Source organism: Schistocerca piceifrons, chromosome 9 (genome assembly GCF_021461385.2).
Source record: "Schistocerca piceifrons isolate TAMUIC-IGC-003096 chromosome 9, iqSchPice1.1, whole genome shotgun sequence".
In the NCBI taxonomy this organism is placed as follows: domain Eukaryota; kingdom Metazoa; phylum Arthropoda; class Insecta; order Orthoptera; family Acrididae; genus Schistocerca; species Schistocerca piceifrons.
The window spans coordinates 168,812,541-168,829,058 of NC_060146.1; the positions used below are offsets into that span (position 1 = coordinate 168,812,541).

The following is a 16,518-nucleotide window of genomic DNA, read 5'->3' on the forward strand; positions in this document are numbered from 1 at the left end:
CTGGGAATCGCTATATACCACGTGACTTAGTCTGTTACTTACGGTTGTGGTCGTGCTTTACTAATTCGTGAAACGTTAAACAAAATAAACTCTCTCAAAAAGTTGAGGACGTGATACAGAAAGCAACACATTAATTACTGGGTACAAATGAACGAGTCTGCGGGAGCATGTCGCCAGAAATCTCGCACTCGTGCTCAGGGAGCTGGACGGCACGAGATGTGAAACCGGAGTGACTTCATTTTTATGGATGACAATGAGTGACGTCATGGGACGGTGCAGGTGTGGGAGCTCCTGGAAGGAGAGGATTTTCGGCAAGTGGACTGGCCTGCCCGTCGCTCCGACTTAAATCCCGCAGGACACGCGTGGAATGCACGATCAACCATCCACCAGTTGTCAACAGCACTGGTGGAGGAGTGGAACGCCCTACTACAGGCTCTCCTTATCAACCACTTCGCCATCACGGTAGAACGCTCCAGAGCATGCACTCCCGTCCATTGGTGATCACACAGCCTACTAAGAACCATGTTCTGCTTCTTTTAATGTCCATGGACTGTGATAAATCACCATGACTTCCGTCTAATTATTGTCTCGGAAAGTGTCATTTCAATTCGTCTAATTGCGTATTCCTTTCAGTTACCTTTTGTTATACCTGTAGCAGTTCTCTGTACGTATAGTCATCGAGTGACTTGGTAGTGCACTTCGCCTTCAGGCCACAAGTGGTCGATCCTCAGCTGAGGATGCGGGTAGGAAGGGCGTGTGGTGAGCACACCGCTCTCCCGGCCGTTATGATGGTTTTCTTTGTCAGGAGCCGCTACTACTCAGTCGACGAGCTCCTCAATTGGCATCACGAGCTGAGTCCACCCCGAAAAATGGCAACAGCACATGACGGCCCAGATGGTCACCCATCCAAATGCCGGCCACGCCAGACAGCGCTTAACTTCGGTGATCTGACGGGAACCGGTGTATTCACTGCGGCAAGGCCGTTGCTTGACTTGATACCGACAAAACATGTATTACTTTCGCCCCTAATTTTGCACACCAGTGTAGACACGTCTACCGTATGCAGAACGTAAATGTTGTTACTTGTACCTACTTTGTTAGCTAGAGCTGAAGTGGTAATCATTTACGTACCAGCATTTCAAACAATGCCAGTTGTAGGTTTGTTGCATGCTGCCTTCAAGCTGTCGCAGTTTTCATAGCCAGCAGTTTAACAGTCGCATCTCAACTATTCTACAAGCCAAGTATAGTCACATTACACAGATAATTCATCGCTGTATTTGTACTCGAGTTGCGCTAAGGAGTCTGTTTTAGGTAATAACAGAGTACCAGCTGTCTCGCCGGCGACCACACAGGGTACCAGGCCAAGCGTGGAGTGGCGGCTGTTCTTCACGGAGAGTCCTGGCACGGTCGCCAAGTCGCGCCGGAGAGTTCGTAAAGCGGTGAGCAACGGCAGCGGGCGGAGGAGGAGCAGGGGGAGAGCGGCAAAAAGCCCGCAGACGCCAGACGCCGACCTGCGCACGGCAAATATGGCTGCGGCAGGACGAGGGCTCCGCTCTGGCTGCGACACCGCTGCCATCTGCCGGCGGGCGGCGGCGATCGAATATGGAAGGCCGGCACGCACGGGGTGGATTGAGGTCTGGCGCCTCCGCTCTCTGAACCAGCTGTAGCACCGGGACAAGTGGATTCCGCTTCGTAGCTCCTCTGTCAAGAACTACTTTGCTATTCAGCTTGTAATGCCGTATTCAACAGTTGTGTAAATAAGCATAAAGGCAAAGATAAGGAAAATATATGTATATATACGTATTTGGTATTGCAGACATTTTTCTCGCACAGCTTTCAACAATGTAAATTAAATTCTCTCTCATCTTTCCACAAGCATTAGTACTTAAGAAGTTTAAAGAATGAGACAACCTTGTTGTTGTTGTGGTCTTCAGTCCAGAGACTGGTTTGATGCAGCTCTCCATGCTACTCTATCCTGTGCAATCTTCTTGATCTCCCAGTACCTACTGCAACCTACATCCTTCTGAATCTGTTTAGTGTATTCATCTCTTGGTCTCCCTCTACGATTTTTAGCCTCCACGTTGCCCTCCAGTACTAAATTGGTGATCCCTTGATGCCTCAGAACGTGTTCTACCAAACGATCTCTTCTTCTGGTCAAGATGTGCCACAAACTCCTCTTCTCCCCAATTCCATTTAATACCTCCTCATTAGTTATGTGATCTACCCACCTAATCTTCAGCATTCTTCTGGAGCACCACATCTCGAAAGCTTCTATTCTCTTCTTGTCCAAACTATTTATCGTCCACGTTTCACTTCGATACATGGCTACACTTCATACAAAAATACTTTCAGAAACGACTTCCTGACACTTATATCTATACTCGATGTTAACAAATTTCTCTTCTTCAGAAACACTTTCCTTGCCATTGCCAGTCTACATTTTATATCCTCTCTACTTCGACCATCATCAGTTATTTTGCTCCCCAAATAGCAAAACACATTTACTACTTTAAGCGTCTCATTTCCTAATCTAAATCCCGCAGCATCAACCGATTTAATTCGACTACATTCCATTATCCTCGCTTTGCTTTCGTTGATGTTCATCTTATATCCTCCTTTCAGGACACTGTCCATTCCCTTCAACTACTCCTCCAAGTCCTTTGCTTTCTCTGACAGAATTACAATGTCATCGTCGAACCTCAAAGTTTTTATTTCTTCTCCATGGATTTTAATTCGTACTCCGAACTTTTCTTTTGTCTCCTTTACTGCTTACTCAATATACAGATTAAATAACATCGGGGATAGGCTACAATCCTGTCTCACTCCCTTCCCGACCACTGCTTCCCTTTCATGCCGCTCGACTCTTGTAACTGCCATCTGGTTTCTGTACAAATTGTAAATAACCTTTCGCTCCCTACATTTTACCCCTGCCATCTTCAGAATATGAAAGAGAGTATTCCAATCAACATTGTCAATAGTTTTCTCTAAGTCTACAAATGCTAGAAACGTAGACTTGCCTTTCCTTAATCTATTCTCTAAGATAAGTTGTAGGGTCAGTATTGCCTCACGTGTTCCAACAGGAGTGGAAATTGACATAAAGGCACTGAACTGTTGTCCGAACAACCTAACGCATACAGTAAATAGATCACAACTATGAACTAGAATTTAGTCCAACATCCGTTGTTGTTAATAACTGCAAAAAACCTCTTAGGTACTGATTGTATAAGGGTAGTGACGAGATTGATATCAATGCCGGTTGTTGGTTCATTTGGGGGAAGGGATCAAACAGCGAGGTCATCGGTCCCATCGTATTAGGGAAGGATGGGGAAGGAAGTCCACCGTGCCCTTGCAAACGAACCATCCCAGAATTTGCTTGAAGCGATTTAGGGAAATCACGGAAAACGTAAATCAGGATGGAGGGACGCGGGTTTGAATCTTCGTCCTCACGAATGCGATTACTGTGTGCTAGCTAAGCACTGCAACACCTCGCTCGGTCCACTCCGTTCGAACTGCAGTTTTCAGTTCGGCCACAGCCTCAAACTGTCATCCACTGCGGAAAACAGGTCTCCATGGGATTTAAATCCGGACTTCTCGATGTTCAGCTCAGAAGTGGAATTCCCCTGTCCTGAAACCACGGCCGGCCGAAGTGGCCGAGCGGTTAAAGGCGCTACAGTCTGGAACCGCACGACCGCTACGGTCGCAGGTTCGAATCCTGCCTCGGGCATGGATGTGTGTGATGTCCTTAGGTTAGTTAGGTTTAAGTAGTTCTAAGTTGTAGGGGACTTATGACCACAGCAGTTGAGTCCCATAGTGTTCAGAGCCATTTGAACCTGAAACCACGACTGTTTTGTCAGGCCTGTGAAGCACAGCATTATCGTGTTGGAATAGTACGTTACCATCCTCAAATTCCTCATGCACACGAATCAATTCAATTTTTAGAATCATCGGATTACAGTCTGGGGTGTAACCATCCTATTTTGGACGCGCCGTTAGCACAAAATGCTGCCCAGATCATAAAGCTGTCACCGCCAAAGTTTCTAATCATCGAAACGTGTCCTTCTGTACGAATATCATGCCAGTAATACTGAAAACGATAATTCCCATCCATATCAAGCTTTTTCTCATCAATGAAAATTACTTTGCTCCATTCTACTGTCCACGATACATGTTCGTCCACAAACTTTAGTCGATCCATCTTATCTGCATGGTTCAAATGTGGCTTATGGAGCAGTTTCTTGAAATCCAGGTTCCCGTCTTGAGCCTGGATTTGTCTAACGCGTCTGGAAGGGAAGGATAACAGCAACTAGCCACGATTTGAGAGGAGCACAAGCTGCTGACTTTTGCTTGACGCAGAATCAAACGCGTTTCTGGTGCTAACAGTTTTATGGATATATCCGCCATTTTTGCCATATTGTGCACCCAGTCTGACAAAATTATCAGTAACACAACTGGAACGCCCTAATTTGTTAGTAATCTGGCAATTAGACACGGCCGTGTCTTCACACGCATTAATACTTGCTTGCTCGTCACCACATACAGATTTTCCAGGAGCCATTTTCGCAGCAACTGCCGTACGACGTCAGCACACACACCTCCAAACTGTTAACTGTAGCTAACTAGTGATATTCACCACTGTGCGCGTCATCTAGCGGATCTACCTACATACCAACTTCCGCCCTTCCTACTCGAAAGGTCGCCTTTTCTCAGTTTTTAACACTACTCCTAATTCTAATAGTGAAATGTGAGCGAATTTATTTTGCTTTGTTTGAAACTGTATGTGAAAACTGCGTGTAATATCAAATACAGAAAAAATATGTATCCAGAATGAGATTTTCACTCTGCAGCGGAGTGTGCGCCGATATCTGCCAGGAAGTTTCATAAAAAATATTTTTTTTTCATAAGTTCTTCATTTTAATTTTCCACCACCGTATTACTGAGGCCATTCAAGTACGGTTCAAACCAAGGAAAGAGTCGGCCATTTCAGCCTTAACAGCATGTCGGTTCACCTTTGTACACTGAAGCGCCAAAGAAACTGGTATAGGCATGCGTGTTCAAATACAGAGATATGTAAACAGGCAGAATACGGCGCTGCTGCCGCCAACGCCTATATAAGGCAACAAGTGTCTGGCGCAGTTGTTGGATCAGTTACTGCTGCTACAATGGCAGGTTATCAAGATTCAAATGAGTTTTAACGTGGTGTTATAGTCGGAGCACGAATGATGGGACACAGTTTCTCCGAGGTAGCGATGAAGTGGGGATTTTCCTGTACGACCATTTCACGAGTGTACCGTGAACATCAGGAATCCGCTAAAACATCACATGTCCGATGTCGCTGCGCCCGGAAAAAGATCCTCCAACAACGGGAGCAACGACGACTGAAGAGAATCGTTCAACGTGACAGAAGTGCAACTCTTCCGCAAATTGCTGCAGATTTTAATGCTGGGCCATCAACAAGTGTCAGCGTCCGAATCATTCAACGAAAGATCATCATTACACAGAGACCGCGAAGGAACTTGCCCCCCTTCTTGCAGCGGTGTACCGTAGGTCTCCAGAAGAGCGTAGCGTTTCAAAGGATTGGAAAAGGGCACAGGTCATCCCCTGTTTCAAGAAGGGACGTCGAACAGATGTGCAGAACTATAGACCTATATCTCGAACGTCAATCAGTTGTAGAATATTGGAACACGTATTATGTTCGAGTATAATGACTTTTCTGGAGACTAGAAATCTACTCTGTAGGAATCAGCATGGGTTTCGAAAAAGACGGTCGTGTGAAACCCAGCTCGCGCTATTCGTCCACGAGACTCAGAGGGCCTTAGACACGGGTTCACAGGTAGATGCCGTGTTTCTTGACTTCCGCAAGGCGTTCGATACAGTTCCACACAGTCGTTTAATGAACAAAGTAAGAGCATTTGGACTATCAGACCAATTGTGTGATTGGATTGAAGAGTTCCTTGATAAAAGAACGCAGCATGTCATTCTCAATGGAGAGAAGTCTTCCGAAGTAAGAGTAATTTCAGGTGTGCCGCAGGGGAGTGTCATAGGACCGTTGCTATTCACAACATACATAAATGACCTTGTGGATGACATCGGAAGTTCACTGAGGCTTTTTGCGGCTGATGTTGTGGTATATCGAGAGGTTTTAACAATGGAAAGTTGTACTGAAATGCAGGAGGATCTGCAGCGAATTGACGCATGGTGCAGGGAATGGCAATTGAATCTCAATGTAGACGAGTCTAATGTGCTGCGAATACATAGAAAGAGAGATCCCTTATCATTTAGCTACAATACAGCAGGTCAGCAACTGGAAGCAGTAAATTCCATAAATTATCTGGGAGTACGCATTAGGAGTGATTTATAATGGAATGATTATGCCAGACTGAGATTCATTGGAAGAATCCAAAGGAAAAGCAATCCGAAAACAAAGGAAGTAGGTTACAGTACGCTTGTTCGCCCACTGCTTGAATACTGCTAAGCGGTGTGGGATTGATACCAGATAGGGTTGATAGAAGAGATAGAGAAGATCCAACGGAGAGCAGCGCGCTTCGTTACAGTATCATTTAGTAATCGCGAAAGCATTACGGAGATGATGGATAAACTCTAGTGGAAGAGTCTGCAGGAGAGACGCTCAGTAGCTCGGTACGGGCTTTTGTTGAAGTTTCGAGAACATACCTTCACCGAAGAGTCAAGCAGTATATTGCTCCCTCCTACGTATATCTCGCGAAGAGACCATGAGGATAAAATCAGAGAGATTAGAGCCCACACAGAAGCATACCGACAATCCTTCTTTCCACGAACGAGACTGGAACATAAGGGAGAACCGATAAAGGTACTCAAGGTACCCTCCGCCACACACCGTCAGGTGGCTTGCGGAGTATGGATGTAGATGCGGGCTTCCGGCGCCGAAAGCCCACTCGTGTACTCATGACGACAGAACCACAGAAAGCTTTACCCCTCGCCTGGGTCCGTCAGCATCGAAATGGACAGTTGATGACTGGAAACACGTTGCCTGGTCGGACGAGTCTTGTTTCAAATTGTATCGAGCGGATGGACGTGTACGGGTAAGGATACAACCTTGTGAATAAATGGATGCTGCACGTCAGCAGGGATTCTTCAAGTAGGTGGAGGCTCCGTAATGCGGTGGGTCTGTGCAGTTTGAGTGATATGTGACCACTAATACGTCTAGATACGACTTTGACAGGTGACACGTACGTAAGCATCCTGCCTTATCATCTGCATCCATTCATAACCATTGTGCATTCCGACGCACTTGGGCAGTTCCAGCAACACAATGCGACTTCCCACACATCGAGAATTGCTGAAGAGTGGCTCCAGGATCACTCTTCTGAGTTTAAACACTTCCGCTGGCCGCCAAGATTCCGATAGATGGACGTTACTGAGCATGTGTGGGATGCCTTGCAACGAGCGCTTCACGAAAGATCTCCACCCCCTCGTACTCTTACGGATTTATGGACATTCCTGCAGGATTCACGGTGTCAGTTCCTTCAAGCACAACTCCAGGCATTAGTCGAGTCCATGCCACGTCTTGTTGCGGCACTTCTGCGTGCTAGCGGTGGCCCTACACGGTATTAGGCAGGTGTTCCAGTTTGTTTGGCTCTTCAGTGTAATACAGTACAACAGCGACTCTGCGCGGCTTGCATTTTGCAAGTTCTGGTGGGCTTCCAGAGGTGTGTGGCGCCGTATGTCTACTCACGGATTACTTCGTTTCCGCAAATTAGGGGCCGGCAGCTTACAGGGGCAAAGCTAGCGACCGATAGTGTCCCAGAAGTTTTGCCTAGGATTCAGATCAGATGAAGCAGATAGCCAATAGTTCCACTAACTTCACTATCGTGCTCCCGAACCCAGTGTAGCGCGAATCCCGCAATCTGTTGTAAACAGGGATTTCTCAGTGACAGCCCGGCAAGCGCTTCCATCCATCACCAGCATAACCACCCCCACCCCCAACAGTGCATCCAACGTCCCGGCTAGCAAGCGGCGCCTTCTTCTGCCTCACGAACGGCCGAGTCCTCCGCCGCACCGCTCTAGGCTACGTAGGGATGCTGGTTATCGCTGAAACAACCGGTTTTGGGACATATCGTTTTTTTTACAAGCCAGATTGAACTGACTGTTAAAACTAATCAAAATAACCGGTTTCTCAAATGACCTATTTCGACATTTTATTCTTTTTATTTCCTGTAATAAAAGTAGAAGTCGAGCAAAATATTTGAAAAATTTCGACTCTATATGTTTCAAGATACACAGAATCAAATCATTAAATTGAATAGACCAATAAAAGAAAACTTAATCCGTCCATCTTTAACTGCTTTCCTCGAAATTACGACTATTCCCATTGATTCTAATATTTTGAAACACAGCTCAGAAGTCAATTTGCAATCGGAGATCGTACCACTATTTGGGCGTCACGAATACTCACTGCTAACGAGTGAAAATTGAGGCTCGAGAACCTTGTTTTTGTGTTAATTTGTCACTTTTCTAAGGACTGCAACCAGAAAAATGTGTGTGAAATCTTATGGGACTTAACTTCTAAGGTCATCAGTCCCTAAGCTTACACACTACTTAACCTAAATTATCCTAAGAACAAACACACACACCCATGCCCGAGGGAGGACTCGAACCTCCGCCAGGACCAGCCGCACAGTCTATGGCTGTAGCGCCTGAGACCGCTCCGCTAATCCCGCGCGGCGACTGCAACCAGCAAAGCCATATTATACACTCCTGGAAATGGAAAAAAGAACACATTGACACCGGTGTGTCAGACCCACCATACTTGCTCCGGACACTGCGAGAGGGCTGTACAAGCAATGATCACACGCACGGCACAGCGGACACACCAGGAACCGCGGTGTTGGCCGTCGAATGGCGCTAGCTGCGCAGCATTTGTGCACCGCCGCCGTCAGTGTCAGCCAGTTTGCCGTGGCATACGGAGCTCCATCGCAGTCTTTAACACTGGTAGCATGCCGCGACAGCGTGGACGTGAACCGTATGTGCAGTTGACGGACTTTGAGCGAGGGCGTACAGTGGGCATGCGGGAGGCCGGGTGGACGTACCGCCGAATTGCTCAACACGTGGGGCGTGAGGTCTCCACAGTACATCGATGTTGTCGCCAGTGGTCGGCGGAAGGTGCACGTGCCCGTCGACCTGGGACCGGACCCCAGCGACGCACGGATGCACGCCAAGACCGTAGGATCCTACGCAGTGCCGTAGGGGACCGCACCGCCACTTCCCAGCAAATTAGGGACACTGTTGCTCCTGGGGTATCGGCGAGGACCATTCGCAACCGTCTCCATGAAGCTGGGCCACGGTCCCGCACACCGTTAGGCCGTCTTCCGCTCACGCCCCAACATCGTGCAGCCCGCCTCCAGTGGTGTCGCGACAGGCGTGAATGGAGGGACGAATGGAGACGTGTCGTCTTCAGCGATGAGAGTCGCTTCTGCCTTGGTGCCAATGATGGTCGTATGCGTGTTTGGCGCCGTGCAGGTGAGCGCCACAATCAGAACTGCATACGACCGAGGCACACAGGGCCAACACCCGGCATCATGGTGTGGGGAGCGATCTCCTACACTGGCCGTACACCACTGGTGATCGTCGAGGGGACACTGAATAGTGCACGGTACATCCAAACCGTCATCGAACCCATCGTTCTACCATTCCTAGACCGGCAAGGGAACTTGCTGTTCCAACAGGACAATGCACGTCCGCATGTATCCCGCGCCACCCAACGTGCTCTAGAAGGTGTAAGTCAACTACCCTGGCCAGCAAGATCTCCGGATCTGTCCCCCATTGAGCATGTTTGGGACTGGATGAAGCGTCGTCTCACGCGGTCTGCACGTCCAGCACGAACGCTGGTCCAACTGAGGCGCCAGGTGGAAATGGCATGGCAAGCCGTTCCACGGGACTACATCCAGCATCTCTACGATCGTCTCCATGGGAGAATAGCAGCCTGCATTGCTGCGAAAGGTGGATATACACTGTACTAGTGCCGACATTGTGCATGCTCTGTTGCCTGTGTCTATGTGCCTGTGGTTCTGTCAGTGTGATCATGTGATGTATCTGACCCCAGGAATGTGTCAATAAAGTTTCCCCTTCCTGGGACAATGAATTCACGGTGTTCTTATTTCAATTTCCAGGAGTGTATGAAGATGGTATCTGTTCTCAAAGAAACAGATACCATTGATTACCGCGCAGCTTCTCTAGAAAGAAATGATAATTAAATCGAAACCCTTAGCTGCCGACGGGTGTTGTTGATGTACATCAATGGGGAGAGCTGAAAATGTGTGCCCCGACTGGGACTCGAACCCGGGATCTCCTGTTTATATGGCAGACGCTCTATCCATCTGAGCCACCGAGGGCACAGAGAATAGCGCGACTGCAGGGACTTATCCCTTGCACTCTTCCCGTGAGACCCACATTCCCAACTGTCCACAACCTACATTCGTAGTGTTCCCAATAGATATTTGCCCATTCACTCATTACCATATTATGCACACAGGCGGCAGGTCACCTAGCTTCTCTTTTTATTGTACACCGTGAATGAAATGTTTTAAGTTATTAATTTATGTTACCACAATTTTCCTTCCACTTTATTATTTTATATAAATGGCGTAGCAATATTTTTATCTTTGAATGGAAATGAAGCCTTGTACTTCAGTGCTACGTCACTTCGCAAAAACGTATCCAGTCTGCAATACGAGAATGTCCGGCGACGACAGTGGGGGCAACTCTTGCACAAAGTACGCCCACGCGTACCTTCACCGACGACACACTGCAACTGGGACATTATTGTCTCACTATAACAGTTTTTTTTTTGATGGGTTTCTTGTCAGTTTCTGTCGGCATTGTTATTAAAACAGCACTGTCCGGTTTTCCCATTTCATACAATAACGCAATATTCATATCAGTGCAAATTTTACGCATAAAACTTACTCTATTTTGTAAAAGTGGTTAATTTAAGAACGAAAAATTTCGGCACTCTTGCTATGACTAATTGATATTTCAGTTTTTTACGCGGTTATTAGTAAAAAAAAATTAAAAAACACCTATTATAACCGAGATCAAACAAATACCGGTTGTTCAGAACTAAAATACCGCTATCGGTTTTTCTGATCCCTAGCGTCACTTAGTGACCCCGACTGCTGTAACGTATCCAGTGATGCTGTTGACAAACTGCCAGGCGATACTCCAGGTAATCAATAGGCTTTGGCACTTACTTTTGATTCTACTAGCATCACGGTTTTGTAAAAGTGGTTAATTTAAGAACGAAAAATTTCGGCACTCTTGCTATGACTAAGCAGTAAAGGAAACAAAAGAAAAATTCGGAGTAGGTATTAAAATTCATGAAGAAGAAGTAAAAACTTTGAGGTTCGCCGATGACATTGTAATTCTGTCAGAGACAGCAAAGGACTTGGAAGAGCAGTTGAACGGAATGAACAGTGTCTTGAAAGGAGGATATAAGATGAACATCAACAAAAGCAAAACGAGGATAATGGAATGTAGTCAAATTAAATCGGGTGATGCACAGGGAATTAGATTAGGAAATGAGACACTTAAAGTAGTAAAGGAGTTTTGCTATTTAGGGAGTAAAATAACTGATGATGGTCGAAGTAGAGAGGATATAAAATGTAGACTGGCAATGGCAAGGAAATCGTTTCTGAAGAAGAGAAATTTGTAAACATCGAGTATAGATTTAAGTGTCAGGAAGTCGTTTCTGAAAGTATTTGTATGGAGTGTAGCCATGTATGGAAGTGAAACATGGACGATAAATAGTTTGGACAAGAAGAGAATAGAAGCTTTCGAAATGTGGTGCTACAGAACAATGCTGAGGATAAGGTGGGTAGATCACGTAACTAATGAGGAGGTATTGAATAGGATTGGGGAGAAGAGAAGTTTGTGGCACAACTTGACTAGAAGAAGGGATCGGTTGGTAGGACATGTTTTGAGGCATCAAGGGATCACAAATTTAGCATTGGAGGGCAGCGTGGAGGGTAAAAATCGTAGAGGGAGACCAAGAGATGAATACACTAAGCAGATTCAGAAGGATGTAGGTTGCAGTAGGTACTGGGAGATGAAGAAGCTTGCACAGGATAGAGTAGCATGGAGAGCTGCATCAAACCAGTCTCAGGACTGAAGACCACAACAACAACAGCATCACGGTACAGTAATTTGGCGAGGGCATTTGAATTTGCAATAGGACTACAAAGATGTAAGTAAAACAAAAAGTTACGTCACTTTATAATTTCTAAGTGATAATTAAAACTTTCTGACTGGTCTCTTGTGTTCACCTAACATAATACCCTTTTACTCCTCCTGCTGTGTCATCTAAAAGTATGTGTGGTAAGGAAATTTATCGACACTAATGGGTTTACAGGTAGACTGTAGAATCTCCAGAACCGTATATCGGGAACGGAATTTTTCATAGGAAAAATTGTAATAATCGAAAGAGATGTTACGTCGAAAAATAAGCGAATATTTGCTTGTAACGTCCAACCTTAGATTGCCCGACTGCGTCCGTTGCACTTGAAACTAGTCGATGGTCAACGTTTTATCGTCGAGATGTGCCTTCCGCGTAGTGAAAGCCATTAACTGTCACGCAACGCTGAGGAACACCGAGCGAACCGCATAGAGAGTGCCACCTTCAGCAGGAGAGGGGGGGGGGGGGAGGATTTATGGAGCACCTCTGAGCGAAACTTGCCAGGAAGTAACGCCAGTATTTGTGGCGAATGCCGCTACAGTCGCTTTGCAGTGATATACGCGCTCGGGATGGGAGGAATACTAAGAAGTACAGAAAAGTCAGCGAGTGCACACGCGGAGCTGGGGGTCCTGAGTTACGACCCCGTGCGCGGCAGCTGGGTCGCGATCCTCATTACGGATTCACACCACGCCACGCCACGTTCAGGCAATGTGAGAAGCGACTCCGCGCCTCTGGAGACTTCTAGCGCCTTCCGAACGCGAGGAATCCGGCCACAGCGCCCGTTCATCTTTTTTCTCGACTCATAAGTCTTTCGAATGGTTGACACCGTCCTCAGTTTCTTTCCCAAACAGTGCGAACCTGTTCATCCCATCAACTCTGCTACAGTATACGACGCAAGTAGCCTGTGCTGCACACGTCAGTCTTCTTCATTCTTTGGCAGGAAGGAAAGAATGAAAGCTGGAATGAATATTGCACAGTGCAGCCGTGTATGTGCTGTTGCGAAACTTCTCGCTAGACTAACACTACGTGGTGGGCCGCGATTCGAAACCGGAAGATAGCCTCCCTCGAGAAATACCGAAACGGGTGTTGTGTTGGTACACTGAAGAGCCAAAGAAACTGATACGCCTGTCTAATATCGTGCAGAGCCTCCGCGAGCACACAGAATTGCCGCAACATGACGTGGCCTTGACTCGACTAATGTCTGAAGTAGTGCTGGAGGGAATTGACACCATAAATCCTTCAGGTGTGTCCATAAATCCGTAATAGTTGGAGGGGGTGGAGACCTCTTCTGAACAGGACGTTGCAAGATATCCCAGATGTACTCAATAACGCCCATGTCTCGGGAGTTTGGTGGCCACCGGAAGTGTTTAAACTCAGAAGAGTCTTCCTGGAAAAACTCTCTAGCAATTCTGGACGAATGGGGTGTTGCATTGTCCTGCTGGAATTGCCCAAGAGCGTCGGAATGCACAATGGACATGAATGGATGCAAGTGATCAGACAGGATGCTTACGTACGTGTCACCTGTCAGAGTCGTATCTAGACGTATCAGGGGTCTCGTATCACTTCAGCTGCGCACGCCCCACACCATCACAGAGCCTCCGCCAGCTTGAACAGTCCCCTGGTGACATGCAGGGTCCATGGTTTCATGAGGTTTTCTCCAAACGCGTACACGTCCATCCGCTCGATACAATTTGAAACGAAACTTGTCCGAGCAGCCAACATGTTTCCAGTCATAAATGTCAGGGTTGACGGGCCTAGGTGAGGTGTAAAACTATGTCTCGTGCAGTGTTAAAGAGTACACGAGTTGACCTTCGGTACCGAAAGCCCATAAGGATGATGTTTCGTTGAATGGTTCGCACGCTGACACTAGTTGATGGCCCAGTGTTGAAATCTGCAGCAATTTGTGGAAGATTTGCACTTTGTCACGCTGAACGATTGTCTTCAGTCGTCGTCCGATTCTTGCAGGATCTTTTTCCGGTCGCAGCGATGTCGGAGATCTGATGTTTTACCGGACTCTTTATATTTACGGTTCACTCGTGAAATGGTAGTACGAGAAAATCGCGACTTCAACGCTACCTTCGTGATGTTGTGTCCCATCGCTCGTGCGTCGACTACAACACGACGTTCAAACCCACTTGATAAGCTGCCACTGTAGCAGCAGTAACAGATCTAACAACTGCGCCAGACACTTGTCGTCTTATATAGGCGTTGCCAACAGCAGCGGCTTAAACTGCCTGTTTACATGTCACTTTATTTGAATACGCATGTCTGTACCAGTTTCTTTAGCGATTCAGTGTATTTGTTCACAATCAGCTTCCCTTTTGACTTGAAAACACATACTGCAGTCACCTTATTTTGTTTCTCAGACAGTGTGCTATGTCATCTGCGACACTGCAAGTCTGCAGTAACATCTCTGGATCGGCTGCTCCGCACGGGTGCTGCCCACAGAGAAGGTGAGTCTTCACTTGGTAATCGTGAAGTGAGCCACGGCCTAGAGAGCGACATGTACCAGTTTCTTTAGCGATTCAGTGTATTTGTTCACAATCAGTTTCCCTTTTGACTCGAAAAAACATACTGCAGTCACCTTATTTTGTTTCTCAGACAGCGTGCTATGTCATCTGCGACACTGCAAGTCTGCAGTAACATCTCTGGATCGGCTGCTCCGCACGGGTGCTGCCCACAGAGAAGGTGAGTCTTCACTTGGTAATCGTGAAGTGAGCCACGGCCTAGAGAGCGACATGTACCAGTTTCTTTAGCGATTCAGTGTATTTGTTCACAATCAGCTTCCCTTTTGACTCGAATACACATACTGAAGTCACCTTATTTTGTTTCTCAGACAGCGTGCTATGTCATCTGCGACACTGCAAGTCTGCAGTAACATCTCTGGATCGGCTGCTCCGCACGGGTGCTGCCCACAGAGAAGGTGAGTCTTCACTTGGTAATCGTGAAGTGAGCCACGGCCTAGAGAGCGACATGTACCAGTTTCTTTAGCGATTCAGTGTATTTGTTCACAATCAGCTTCCCTTTTGACTCGAATACACATACTGAAGTCACCTTATTTTGTTTCTCAGACAGCGTGCTATGTCATCTGCGACACTGCAAGTCTGCAGTAACATCTCTGGATCGGCTGCTCCGCACGGGTGCTGCCCACAGAGAAGGTGAGTCTTCACTTGGTAATCGTGAAGTGAGCCACGGCCTAGAGCGCGACATGGCAAGATTCATGAAAATTTGTCATTATTGAGAGAAAACAATACCAAGCTAAGGCAGCATAAATATTTTTATACTTAAAAGAACCGGTTTCGACAAATTTTGCTGTAATTTCAAGACCTATGAATAACATTTTTTTTTTGAGAAAATTGATTTTATAATATGATTTTTTATATCTTTGCTGCGAGAGAGAAACCTTTCTTGACTAATTCGACGAAGAGTTCACAATAATGTAATAATTAAGTTTCCTCTCTTTCATTGCGCTCGAGATACTTCCTGCACACCATCATAACAATTTGGTATCCAACACAGAGCTTTCCCTTCTTCTTAGTCAGGTACCGCTAGTGACGAACCAGGAAAGGTTATCTCCTTTCGTGTAGCATTTGTAATCTACATATATTTTTTAATATTATTTCTTTGCAATTTTTGGTTGTAATGAAGAATAATTTTGCAAAGTGACGTCTCTGAATTTGCCAGTACACCTTTTAAAGGTATCAGCGTTAACGTAATTTAGCACGTCATCATCCATTTCGCAATTTTTGTCATTCACTGAAGTTTCACAACTGGAATTTAAAATGCAGACACATAACGGGGACGCATTACACACGAAGTTCACCTGTAGTTAGTTTGCCGTTTAGTAACTGAGTCGCGTCTCTTTAGTAGCTTTCAATTACAGAAGCAGCGGCAGCTTCCCGACAACACTTGCAGGAAAGTTATTCATTGCCACAAGTAAGCTAAAAAAACGAAAGACATTTCAGAATCGAAGGGGCTTGCCTTCATACGACCAGAAATCAGTTAAGGTTTTCTCAAATTTCACTTCCTGGCAGATTAGAACTGTGTGCCGGACCGAGACTCGAACTCGCGACCTTTGCCTTTCGCGGGCAAGTGCTCTACCACCTGAGCTACCCAAGCACGACTCACGCCCCGTCCTCACAGCTTTCCTTCCGCCAGTAGCTCGTCTCCTACTTTCCAAACTTCACAGAAGCTCTCCTGCGAACCTTGCAGAACTAGCACTCCTGGAAGAAAGGACATTGCGGAGACATGGCTTAGCCACAGCCTGGGAGATGTTTCCAGAATGAGATTTTCACTCTGCAGCGAAGTGTGCG

The 16,518-nt window shown here is 46.5% G+C and overlaps 1 protein-coding gene and 1 pseudogene across 1 annotated transcript in view; both read right to left on the minus strand.

Annotated features, from left to right (window-relative positions):
* The window catches only part of LOC124716815, a 441,191-nt gene that overhangs the window by 367,113 nt on the left and 57,560 nt on the right, over positions 1 to 16,518 (minus strand). The gene's annotated exons all lie outside the window — the stretch shown is intronic.
* On the minus strand, positions 871 to 988 carry LOC124717473 (annotated as a pseudogene).